The sequence below is a fragment of the Centropristis striata genome, chromosome 8 (genome assembly GCF_030273125.1).
Source record: "Centropristis striata isolate RG_2023a ecotype Rhode Island chromosome 8, C.striata_1.0, whole genome shotgun sequence".
Lineage (NCBI taxonomy): Eukaryota > Metazoa > Chordata > Actinopteri > Perciformes > Serranidae > Centropristis > Centropristis striata.
Window position 1 is genome coordinate 13,761,458 of NC_081524.1, and position 13,502 is coordinate 13,774,959.

Consider the following 13,502-nt stretch of genomic DNA (forward strand, 5'->3'; position numbering starts at 1 on the left):
CAAGGTTATTATAGTTAACGAAAACTAACAAAATAACAAAAACTAAAATTGAAAAAACATTTCGTTAACTGAAATAAAAATAAAAACGAGTTTTTTTAAAAACGATAACTAACTGAAACTGTATTGTGTGGTTAGAAAACTAACTAAAATTATAGTGAAAATGTCCTTAGTTTTCGTCTTTGTCAACTTTTTTTATACATAATTCAGTGTTTCTATTTCAGCATGCAGGAACACATGGTGAATATGTTTACTGAGACTGGGATGTTTACACTAGAACCAAAATACAAAACACCCCGAACTGTAAGAGTTAATAACCTTATTGGTGCTGAGATGGTAAACCAAAGGAAATGAAAGCACATACCCATTACAAAAAAACTAAAACTAATAAAAACTAAACTAAAACTAAGCATTTTCAAAAAATAAAAACTAAACTAAAGCTAGCAAACTCACTCTAAAAACTAACTAAAACTAACTGAATTTGAAAACAAAAATTCACAACGAAATTAAAACTAAAACTAATGAAAAATCCAAAACTATTATAACCTTGGTGTGGAGCAAAGCAGTGGACCAACCGACGGACAGACATTTTCTTCAGCCATGCCACTAGCAAATGGACAGTATCTTCGCAAAAACACAAAGTCCAGAAGTGGACACAAGGACAGAGCCTCAGACCGACTCCAGCGGTGGCATAGCAACTGTCACCCAAGCAACTGACTGCAGCCTCTGCTCTGGCCTGGCTTTGGCAATATAACAGACAGTTTTTTTTGTTTCAGAGCGATCACATTCAGCACTTTAGTATTGGACACGTGTCCTGCAGATGAGTGCCACACGTCCGAGCGGGATATTGATCCAATACACTCCTCCAACAGTCTCGGAGGCCATGTGCTGCTGTGTGCATGAGGTGGAATTTGTCAGTCTGTCTGTTTAAAGCTCTTATTCGTTGCTGCCAATCCCTCTTTTAAGCCGTGCGATCCAGCCAGACGGCTCAAAGAGCTGGCGTATGGATCGCATGAATGACTTTCCACCGCTGGAAGGACTGAAAGAGATGCAGTTGTTTTGATGGAGAGACTGAATCACAGATTGGAAATGTATTCCCTGTGATCCCAGGACCTCTGTGGAAGATCTGAATGTACTGTAGAGGCGGGATGGCCAAGTGTGGTATTAACCCACACGAGGTCACAGTTCTCACATTTCATTCATCACCACTCCAAGAATCATTAACAATCAAGCTGCACGTGTTTCTACAGGAGATATTAAGATAGGGGTGCACCAGTTGGGCAGTGAATGCAGTTTGTTCTTCTCAGGCCTTTAGCAGAGAATTTAAATTTTTAACCCTTTAGAGCAGTAGTTCTCAACCTTTTTGAGTCGCGACCCCCAATTTAACATGCATGTTGTCCGTGACCCCTGCTCACTGAACAGAATCTCACACGCACAGTTCAGATCACCCAAAAAAGAAACAAAATGACCAAAAAAAGGAAACAAAATGACCAAAAAAGACACAAAATGACTAAAAAAGACTCAAAATGACCACAAAAGGACCAAAAAAGACACAAAATGACCCCAAAAAGACACAAAATGACCCAAAAAAAAGATATAAAATTTTCAAAAAAAAGACACAAAATGACCAAAAAAAGGAAACAAAATTACCAAAAAGACACAAATTGACCAGAAACTGATCAAAAAAAGACACAAAATGACCAAAAAAGACACAAAATGACTTGGTTGAAAAATGATTTGGCGACCCCCAGAAATCATCTCGCGACCCCAATTGGGGTCCCGACCCCAAGGTTGAGAGTTGCTGCTCTAAAGCACACATGGGCAACATAGCTGTTTGTGTTCTTTAAAGCCTAGAGATAGTCTTAAAGATTGATTGCTTTAGACGGGAGTCTCAAAAGACTAAACTAGAGATTAGGAACAAAGAGTGCAGATATCCTTAACAGCAGTACGTTTTTTGTTTGTTTTGTGTTTTTCAACTTTATTATTTATTGAATAAAAGTTACACACAATCCTGACAATACAGATTCCGGTCTTGTCAGATTCATATTGCTTTTCTATATATGTGTGTTTAATTCACACCAATTACAAACGATACTCAATTGTATATAGATTACCATTTTCATTAACAGGAGGAGCATACCTGTTCCAAGTGTTTTGTTTTGTTTGTTTTTATTTTTCTGTCTATGTAAATGCAGCTATTTGAAAATATGGAAGTTGAATGACGATACATGAATGTAAAAGCTGTATGTCAAAGTGTTATAAACTGAAAATAAAATAAAAATATTGTGGAAAATAACAAAAAAAGTTACACACAATCCAGTTTCTACAACCATTTCTTTTAACCCATAAGAACCTACGGTGACACGGTGTCACTAACATTTTAAATGTTCTAGTAATGTTCATGTATGTTTTCTCAAGTACATAAGTGTGTTTTTTAGTGTCCTACAGCTACAGTAGCTTGTTGAGAAGCCATCCAATAAGGTGTTATTTATATTTATTTATTCTCGATTTATTATTATTTTGTTACTTAAAAACAAATCTGAAATTGAATTTGTTGTCTAACAGCACTATTGAAGTCACAATTTTGATATATGTTGTGGAGATGCAAAGAAAAAGGCAAATTTGTGTTTCTGTAAGCAGAAAAGGTGTCTAGTTTATTCATTTAAAAATAAGAAATATCATAAGGTCCACTTTGTCTGTGGTATATCCCCCGTAATTTTCCTTTTTAAGGATTACTGGCTCTGGGTTCTTATGGGTTAAATACACACCATTCTAGTTTTTTAGACATTCTCCTTTCAAATTCTGCAAGATAAAAATACACGTCTGTATAGACTTCCCTTACTCCCCTTTCCTTTCCCTCATAATTTTACACCACCTTCTCATATTCAGTCAGGTCATGCATCATGCATTCTCTTGACCAACCAATCTTTCCACACTTTACCGTCCAAATATCTACGTTTAAACCCACACCCTTGTCATCCCTATTGGTCCCCACTTCTGTCCACCTCCACATCAGCAGCACAATGGTTTAATGTCAACCAGGCTCGCTGTCCTTTGAAATACAACATCAGGCTCATTTTGTTAAACTGTCCTCCCTTCAGATCAAATGAGCGATATTGATTGCCCCATTTATTATAGTCGACATCACTCCCTCTGATATTAATTTTCCCTTCTGTGCTTCTCTCTTTATAGATGTTTAGAAATAGAAGCTTAGAAAACAGAATATATTGACCAAATGTACTTGTAGCCTTTTAAACCTCCTTTTACATTTTAACCCTCTAAAGCAGTAGTTCTGAACCTTTTTGAGTCGCGACCCCCAATTTAACATGCATGTTGTCCGTGACCCCCGCTCACTGAACACAATCTCACACGCACAGTTCAGATCACCCAAAAAAAGAAACAAAATGACCAAAAAAAGACACAAAATGACTAAAAAAGACTCAAAATGACCACAAAATGACACAAAAAAAGACACAAAATGACCCAAAAAAGACACAAATTGACCCAAAATAAGATATAAAATTTTCCCAAAAAAGACACAAAATGACTAAAAAAAAGACACAAAATTACCAAAAAGACACAAATTGACCAGAAACTGATTAAAAAAAAAGACACAAAATGACCAAAAAAACACACAAAATGACTTGGTTGAAAAATAATTTGGCGACCCCCAGAAATCATCTCGCGACCCCCAGAAATCATCTCCCGACCCCAAGGTTGAGAATTGCTGCTCTAAAGCACACATGGGCAACATATGGTCCCAGGACTGGAAAGTTATAATAATATTATAAAAATCTCATAAAAGTGATATAATGGAAATTTGTAAATTATAATGGAAGCTTTTTAAATAGCATATTGTCCCAACATTCAGTCATGGAAAAAAATTATTAGACAATTGTTTTCTTCAATTTCTTGTTAGTTTTAATGCCTGGTACAACTAAAGGCATATTAACCAAAATCATTATCAAGAAAACCATGGAAAATGGCTAGGTATCAGCTGTTAAATTAAACTCTTATGAGATATTTTTGTTATCATTATATTTGTCCAAAACAATATACCTTTAATTGTATCAGGCATTAAATGAACGAGGAAGCAAGGAGAAAACCAGAGTTGTCTTACAATTTTTTCCATGACTGTACTAGCACTGGCAACCACAAAAATGAATATCGAGACAAACACAACATTTAGATCCACACCAAAACTACCAATTAAATGTGACTAAAGCATTCAATCCAGAAGTAATGTAGGTTAGTAGTAAAACATTTATTTATTCATAGTAATAGTGCAGTAAGATTTGTCCTCCTTGACCTGATTGTACACCGGTGTTAGCAATTGTATTGTTAAATAAGATTCTGCATGATGTCATCACTTTCTTGACCCACATTTCATTCAAATTAAGTGAAAGAAATCTGTAACAATGAGACTGCAGCTGAATCTCATGGTCAAAACATAATATTCTGCTGCTTCTCTTCAACCTTCAACAGCTTTCACTACAGGACATTGATGAGTCGCTGCTCATGAAATAAAGAATATCAGGCAGAGATATAAACTTTGATTACCTTTAAAAGCATTTGACTGTTGAAGTTTAATGGTAAGAGACACAATTTACACCCTACCTACATTTAAATGTGCATATAAATACATTCAACATGACAAAAATCGTGAAACACCAAAAATTAAATGAAAAGTTACAATTCAAAATGCTTAAATGAATGACTAGCAAGAAAAAAATAGAAATAAAAAAATATGTGTTAACATTAGTTTAAACTACAATTAGACATAAGTGGCATTTTTTCTACATAAGTGAAAAACCTGTTACCATCTTTTTAAATATTTTTTTTTTCCCCACAATAAACACTTACATAACAAAACACAAAAAAAGGGAAAAAACAAACAAACAGCACAGCACACAGACAAGGAATACAACAAAATAAATAAAAATAAGAGATAAAAATACGAATAATAAAATAAAATAAAATGAAAAATAATGAGTTACCACTGTGTTAGCTATACATCTCTCATCAACCGTCAGTCACCCAGTCATCCGCGCAGATATACAAGGCCGTACAGTCCACATGAAAGGAAAGAAAAAAAAAAAGGCCAAGGGAGCGAAGGCTAACCAGCCACCAACTCTACAAAGGACCGCCAAGTTTATCTTGGTTATACAGTGAATCTCGACCTCACTGTATAAAATGAGCTGCTGTGACCTCTAGAATAATCACATTCTCATGAAATGCAAATGGAAATGGACTTCAAAGGGGCATATATTAATGTTCTGTTCATGTTTATTAGAGAATTTCGACCAGAACAATGTGACACACAGTGCTGCAGTGTATCTCAAATTAATCTTCAGGTTCACAGCTTTCAGATGATGTTCATCACTTCTATGTGTTATTTATTGTTGACCTGCTGTCTCCCCCTAAACATCCACTGCCCACAACCACCAATTCTCAATAAAAAAGGACTTTGAATGGTAAGAGGTTAAAATGGTTTCAATATAGCATACATTTATTGATACACAAGGCCTCTTGTATAATAGTACATTTTCTTTTACATCAAATTCATTTATTTAATGCATAGCTTAAATGTTTCATTTTTAAATTAATTCAAGCAGTATAGATCATCTGGCTAAGAGAGATGCAAAAACTGTGATATTTTCGCCTGGCAAGTAAGATGTACACGACCGGTCAAAAGTTTTAGAACACCCCAATTTTTCCAGTTTTTTATTGAAATTCAAGCAGTTCAAGTCAAGTGAACAGCTTGAAAGGGAACAAAGGTAAGTGGTAAACTGCCAGAGGTAAATAAAAAAAGGTAAGCTTAACCAAAACTGAAAAATAATGTACATTTCAGAATTATACAAGTAGGCCTTTTTCAGGGAACAAGAAATGGGTTAACAACTTAACTCTATGGAGTCTTGGGCTATTTTGTCCATTTTTGAATTATTTTCAAGTCATTTTGTGTCTTTTTTTGGTCATTTTGTGTCTTTTTTTAGTCATTTTGTGTCTTTTGGTGTGTTTTTTTGTCATTTTGTGTCTTTTTTTTGGTCATTTTGTGTCTTTTTTTAGTCATTTTGTGTCTTTTGGTGTTTTTTTTTTATCATTTTGTCTCTTTTTTTTTGTCATTTTGTGTCCTTTTTTAGTCATTTTGTGTCTTGGTGTTTTTTTGGGTCATTTTGTGTCTCTTTTTGGTCATTTTGTGTCTTTTTTAGTCTTTTAGTCCAACATAAAATCTGATTCTGAATCTTTTTTTTACTTTCAAAACACTATCATGCTCAATAAAGAACTTTACATGCTGCAAATGTGCATTAATTTCAGAGTACACTGAGACATTAAACTGCATAATTTTCAATTAAATTCTGGAAAAGTTGGTGTGTTCTAAAACTTTTGACCAGTAGTGTATATCTTCTGCAGCTGCTCCACAATATTCTATGGATACTTCTTTTTAAATATTAAATATTGATCACCAGAAACCATTTATTTTTGGACAAAACCAAACATGTGAAAGGGTGGCAATGCTTGCCTGCATTTAATAATGTCCATTGCTCCATTAACATTGCTAAACTCCTCTTTTTAGAGATTGCCAAGTCAGAAAAGAGCATCCTGCTGTGCAGTGCATTTTAATGATGGATCGACTGGTACAGCTGGACTTTGTGTCAGTGTATTGACTCAATTCTTTTCAGTGGCCTGTTATCAGAGATCTGTGCCGACCCAGCATTGTTTCAGCAGTGGAGTCTCTCTTTGAGTGACTTGATTACAAACTCACTGGAAGCTTTGAGAAGTCTTTTATGATGGCGACAGATTTATCCACTGCTGTGAGCTGGTGTGCAGTAACTTTTGTTTAATTATTACATTTGCCTTTGAAGTTGCCGCAACCAAAGAAGAGATAGTTGTTGATATCTTTGATCTGATTCAGAGTAAAGAGCTCTTGTAGTCTTATGTTCATATTTTTATATATACAGTCATGGAAAAAATATTAGACCACCCTTTCTTCAATTTCTTGTTTATTTTATTGCCTGGTACAACTAAAGGTACATTTGTTTGGACAAATATAATGCTAACAACAAAAATAGCTCATAAGAGATTCATTTAAGAGCTGATATCTAGACATTTTGGTTTTCTTGATAACTATTTTGGTTATTATCAAGAAAACCATGGAAAATGGCTAGATATCAGCTCTTAAATTAATCTCTTAAGAGCTATTTTTGTTGACATCATTATATTTGTCCAAACAAATTTAACTTTAATTGTACAAGGCATTAAAATCAACAAGAAATTGAAGAAAGCAATGGTCTAATATTTTTTTACAATACAGATGGTGCTTGTTTCTCTTGTATTTAGGCTGTTCTGCCTGACTTTATGAATATGTTTCACATGATGTGAAAGAAAGAGGTCACTTCATGTTCAGCTCCCATCTAGAGCCATCGCCAGCCAGTCTGCAGCCTGAGCACAGCTCCCCCCTCCTCCTGATTCTGGTCCTGCTCCAGCACTTAACAAGGATTTAATGTCGCCCAATCATCTGTCAGGCAGATCAGATCAGCGCTGTAATACACAGCAGCAGGTCCCGCGGGTGAGGCCACAACCCGATACAAAAGTCCTGAAAAACAACAGCTGAAAAAGCAGCATAATCCCACATTTACTGTAATAACTCTCCGTGCTCTCGGCCGCTGTTTCTCTCGCACACAAAGTGCTTTGGCAAATGAAAATCTCATGTTTACGCTTTGAGAAAGTACTTGATGTGATGGAGGCTCTCTATGGACATTTGTGTATGTTGCTAGATGGATCATTCACAAAATACCAACTGGTGGTTTCCAACCCATTAACAATGTTCTGCTGCTTTGGGCAGTGGATGCTAAGCTTCTTCTGAAAGCTTTTACTCCAGGGGTGTCAAACTCAAATACACAATGGGCCAAAATTTAAAACTTGAATAAAATCGCGGGCCAACATTGAACAAATAAACCTTTTAATATATACCAAACATGTTTTGCTTCAACATTAAATATGGAACCAGCAACGCTTATAAACATACAATATATAACTAAATAGTGCAGACATGCAAAATCAAATTTCAAATAAAAAACACATCAGTGTCATTAATTTATTAAATAAAAATCGTATACCTCTTTTCTATTTGCATCCTTCTGATTTAAATATCAAAATAAAGTTTTTCAACAGGTTAATACATTTAAAAATAAAATAACAATTATAAATCTAGTATTAGCGGTAAATGCACCGCATAATACCAGCGGGTCAGCTTTTATAGTACAATAATAATATAATAATTTGGTATTGCCTCGCGGGCCAAATAAAATTACACTGCGGGCCAAATTTGGCCCACGGGCCAGAGTTTGACACCCCTGTTTTACTCAGTAACTCCTGCTAGGAGGCTCTGTTAGATAGTTTCTGACACTGAAAAGACAAATTTTCTTCACTCCCAACAGTCACAGCGTTACAGTTATAAATAAATAAATAAAAGTCCATTTCCAGGAGTTCAAGTCAAATAGTCCCAACCAAGTATTGAGGGTATATAGAGGGACAGACTTTTCAGAGCCCAACATTTCCATCATAAACATACTTTTTTTTCCTTTTGTAATATTCAATTTTTTTGAAACACTGAATTTAAAGTCTTCATTAAATGTAAGCGATAATCATTATAATTAGAAGAAATTGAAATGTTTCATTCTTTGTGTAATGGACCTATATAATGTGTTATTTCCACTTTTTGAAGTGAAATACTTTTTTTTTTTTTACTTACAATATTCTAATTTATTTAGATGCACCTGTACATTTTTTTATTGTTTTTTTTTTGCGAAAGTACTTGATGTGATGGAGGCTCTCTATGGACATTTGTGTATTTTGCTAGATGGATCATTCACAAAATACCAACTGGTGGTTTCCAACCCATTAACAATGTTCTGCTGCTTTGGGCAGTGGATGTCAAACTTACATGCTAAGCTTCTTCTGAAAGCTTTTACTCAGTAACTCCTGATACACTGTAAAAAAATATTCTGTTAAATTTACGGTAAATTACCGGCAGCTGTAGTTGCCAGAACTTCACAGTAAAAAATACAGTGAGTGAGTTTTCTACTGTAAATTTAAATATCAGCAAAAACTAATTTAGACCGAATATTCTCATTATTTTTAAGGTAATTGTGTGATTCATTCACACATCATGGCAAATCTCCATTAACTTTACATGAAAATGTTATATTTTTACAGCAAAACTGTGCGTTACCTACAGTTCATGACAGTAAAAGTAAAAATTGTGCTATTCCTTGATTTACGGTAATGAAAAGTGTCTACTACGGTGATACACAATTTTTAATTTTATGCCCCATTCTTGATGCAATTTGACAGTATTTTACTGTAATTTCTACAAACATTTTTTACAGTGTAGGAGGCTCTGTTAGAGAGTTTCTGACACTGAAAAGACACGTTTTCTTCACTCCCAACAGTCACAGCGTTACAGTTATAAATAAATAAACCTGCCATATAATGAACAGGGTGTGTTTGGTATAAAATCCAGTTATCAGTTTTGAGCCACACCTTTTCTCTTTCACTTTACAATGTCTGTCTGACACTTATTCACTTAGTATCTGAACAGGTCTGTGTCTCTCTCTTAGAGACTGAAAGTTGAAAGTGTTAAAGTGATTAATTTGAGCGAGGGACACTTTTGTGAGAAAAAACTTCTTCGTAAAACCACCTTATGTCATTTTTTTTTGCCGCTATGGGGTCTCTCCTTGAAAACAATAGCAAAAGAGGTCGCTGACGTACAGATTTCTCTGAAAATTGTCTGAAACATTGTCATTTTAAGACCTTTTAATGTGCAAAATTTACCTATTATACCTGTTAATATGTGTTCTTAGGCAGCTGTAGAGAACGAAATTGAAGCAAATAGGATTTTGGAATAATTTATGCTTTCTTTATTGGTTCAAGCTGTTATCCAGCATGTCTCTTAATCATCCGTGAGGTTGGCAAGACAGCAGCAGAGGTCCAGACCAGTTATTCACGTTGGCACCTGCACATAAATCTATTTAGAGATGAATGAATTCTTAAGAGAGAGGAGTTATTAAATAATTCATACACACACTAAATCAGCCTTAAATTTGGTCTTGAATTTGATCAGATGAGAAGTAGAGGCACATTCTTCTTATCTTGTGTCGACGCTGAAGGCCCAGTTTTTATCAAACAGACTTCAGGTGATTACCTGCATCTTTTCGGCTTAGTTTGTGTGTCTGTCTGTCAGCAGGATTACAAAAAAAACCCACACTGGCCCAATTTTCTTGAAACTTGGAAGTGTGTTGCATAGGTCAAGGAAGAGCCCATTAAATTTTGGAGTGAATCTGAAACCTGGGATGGATACACAATTGATTTTTCACTTTCATTAACATTGCGAGATGGGGCATTTTGCTGCATCAATGTCGTGACGGATTAACTGGAACAATTACTTTGATTATTACTATCAGGAATGTGGGTGAAAAGATTGACGCTGGTGGCAAAGGAGCTGTTTTCTACTTGTTGCTGAATGTTATAACAAATGTTGTGAAGTGAGAAATCGTCGATTGAGTTCACTTGAGTTATTTTGTATTTCTGTTGGAAATAAATTGCAGTAACGCTGAATTTTAACAGAGCCTCTTTATCATAAGTTTGAGGTAAAAACTCATTTGTATTCATACATTTGCTTGAAAATGCAGACATAAAAAGAAGAAAATATTTAGAAATAATGGTTCATAGGACGCCCAGTACAGACAAGATGTTTTCCAACAAAGTGAAAGCTGCTTTTTCACTCCAGAAAAAACACAAATATGTGAAGGACTTGTTCACCTTTCTTAAGTTAAGTGAAGTGAAGTGAAGTGAAGTGAAGTGAAGTGAAGTGAAGTGAAGTGAAGTGAAGTGAAGTGAAGTGAAGTGAAGTGAAGTGAAGTGAAGTGAAGTTAAGTTAAGTTAAGTTAAGTTAAGTTAAGTTAAGTTAAGTTAAGTTAAGTTAAGTTAAGTTAAGTTAAGTTAAGTTAAGTTAAGTTAAGTTAAGTTAAGTTAAGTTAAGTTAAGTGAAGTTAAACGAAGTTAAGCAATTCTTTAATTTGAATAAACTGTATAAATGATGGACACTGAGTCTTTATGCAGTCCATAAACCACTAAATAATCTGCATGTATAGTGTATTATCACATTTCTTCCTTACTGGGCAAAGTGCTTTACAATTTGCCTATGAATGATCCATTAACACATTCATGCGCTAATGAAGGCGGCGCAATAAGGACACTTACAACACCTTATGATTAAAGGACCAACATTTCCATCATAAACATACTTTTTTTTTTCTTTTGTAATATTCAAATTTTTGGAGACACTGAATTTAAAGTCTTCATTAAATGTAGAAAATAATCATTATAATTAGAAGAAATTAAATAAATTAAGACATGAAATGTTTCATTCTTTGTGTAATGGACCTATATAATGTGTTATTTCCTCTTTTTTAATTGAAATACTGACATAAATACTTAATACTCATAAATAAACTTTTTTTTACAATATTCTAATTTATTGAGATGCACCTGTACATTTTTTTGTTTTTTTAGGCTTGGCTACCATGGAGCATTGTGTTTGTGTCTCAGAATTCTGACTTTTCACATCCTTTCACATTGTCTTCTCAATAAGACAATTAATTCAATCAAAAATGATTGGATGCCGCCATTGAGAACCTGTAACTGACATATCTTTTTCCGTCCAATTCGCAACATGGAATCAACATGGAGAGAACTCAAATACTGAGCAAACTGAGCAACTCCAGCAGCTTGTACCCAAGAAGAAATCCATGTCCATCGTTGGGGACATTTTAGCTTCAGGAGAGAAGACAAATGTTAACACCGTAAAAAAACTGTTGCAAATGCAAGTAATTTATTGTCTACTGAGTTAATGTGACGTTTAAAGGAATGCATTGATTCCAGTTGGAAATTTTCATAAATAACCACAAAATAGTTCATCTGTATGTGTTTGGTTAATTTCTTTATAATCACAAAGATATGCACGCTTTCATTAGAAAAAAAAAGCTTTAATAGTTGAGCATATTTACAGTAGAGACTGTGTCGGTAAACTAAGAAAAAACAAAACAATTGTTGATTAATTGTTGTGGTTTTGTTTGTTTCTTCATTGTTGTCTCATTGTGACTACATGGGTGTATGTGTACTTACAGCTGAAACCAGCAGTTTACATACACTATATAAAAAGACACATATGCTTTTTTTCTGACTGTCTGACATGAAATCAGACAATCACTTTTCTTGTTTTAGGTCAGTTAGGATTACCAAAATTATTTCTATTTGCTAAATGCCAGAATAATGAGAGAAGGATTTTTTTAGATATTTTTTTTATTACTTGCTTCAAAGTCAGAAGTTTACATACACTAACATTATTATGCCTTGAAACAACTTGGGAAAGCCCAGATGATGCTGTCATGTCTTCGGAAGCTTCTGATAGGTTTATTGACAACATTAGAGTTAATTGGAGACACACCTGTGGATGTATTTTAAGGCACACCTGAAACACACTGCTTCTTTGTGTGACATCATGGGAAAGTCAAAAGAAATCAGCCAAGATATCAGGAAGAGAATTGTGGACTTGCACAAGTCTGGTTCATCCTTGGGTGATATTTCCAGATGCCTGAAGGTTCCACATTCATCTGTTCAAATAATTATACCCAAGTATAAACACCATGGGAATGTCCAGCCATCATAGCGCTCAGGAAGGAGATGGGCTCTGTGTCCCAGAGATGAACGTGCTTTGGTCCAAAATGTGCATATCAACCCAAGAACAAAAGCAAAAGACCTTATGAAGATGCTGGCTGAAGCTGGTAAGAGTGTGTCATTATCCAGAGTGAAACGAGTACTGTACCAACATGGGCTGAAGGGCCACTCTGCCAGGAAGAAGCCATTACTCCAAAAGAAACATAAGAAAGCCAGATTACAGTTTGCAAAAGCACACAGGCACAAAGACCTTAATTTTTGGAGACATGTCCTGTGGTCTGACAAAACTAAAACCGAACTGTTTGGCCATAATGATCATCATTACGTTTGGAGGAAAAAGGGGGAAGCTTGCAGCTTGAGAACACCATCCCAACTGTGAAGTATGGGGGTGGCAGCATCATGTTGCTTTGCTGCAGGAGTGACTGGTGCACTTCACACAGTAGATGGCATCATGAGGAAAGAACATTATGTGGAAATACTGAAGCAACATCTCAAAACATCAGCAAGGAAGTTAAAGCTTGGGCGCAAATGGGTCTTCCAAATGGACAATGACCCGAAACATACTGCCAAACTGGTTACAAAGTGGCTTAAGGATAACAAAGTCAATGTTTTGCAGTGGCCATCACAAAGCCCTGATCTCAATCCTATTGAAAATGTATGGGCAGAGCTGAAAAGGCATGTGCATGCAAGTTGGCCTACAGACTTGGCTCAGTTACACCAGTTCTGTCAGGAGGAACGGGCCAACATTCCTGCCAACTATTGTGAGA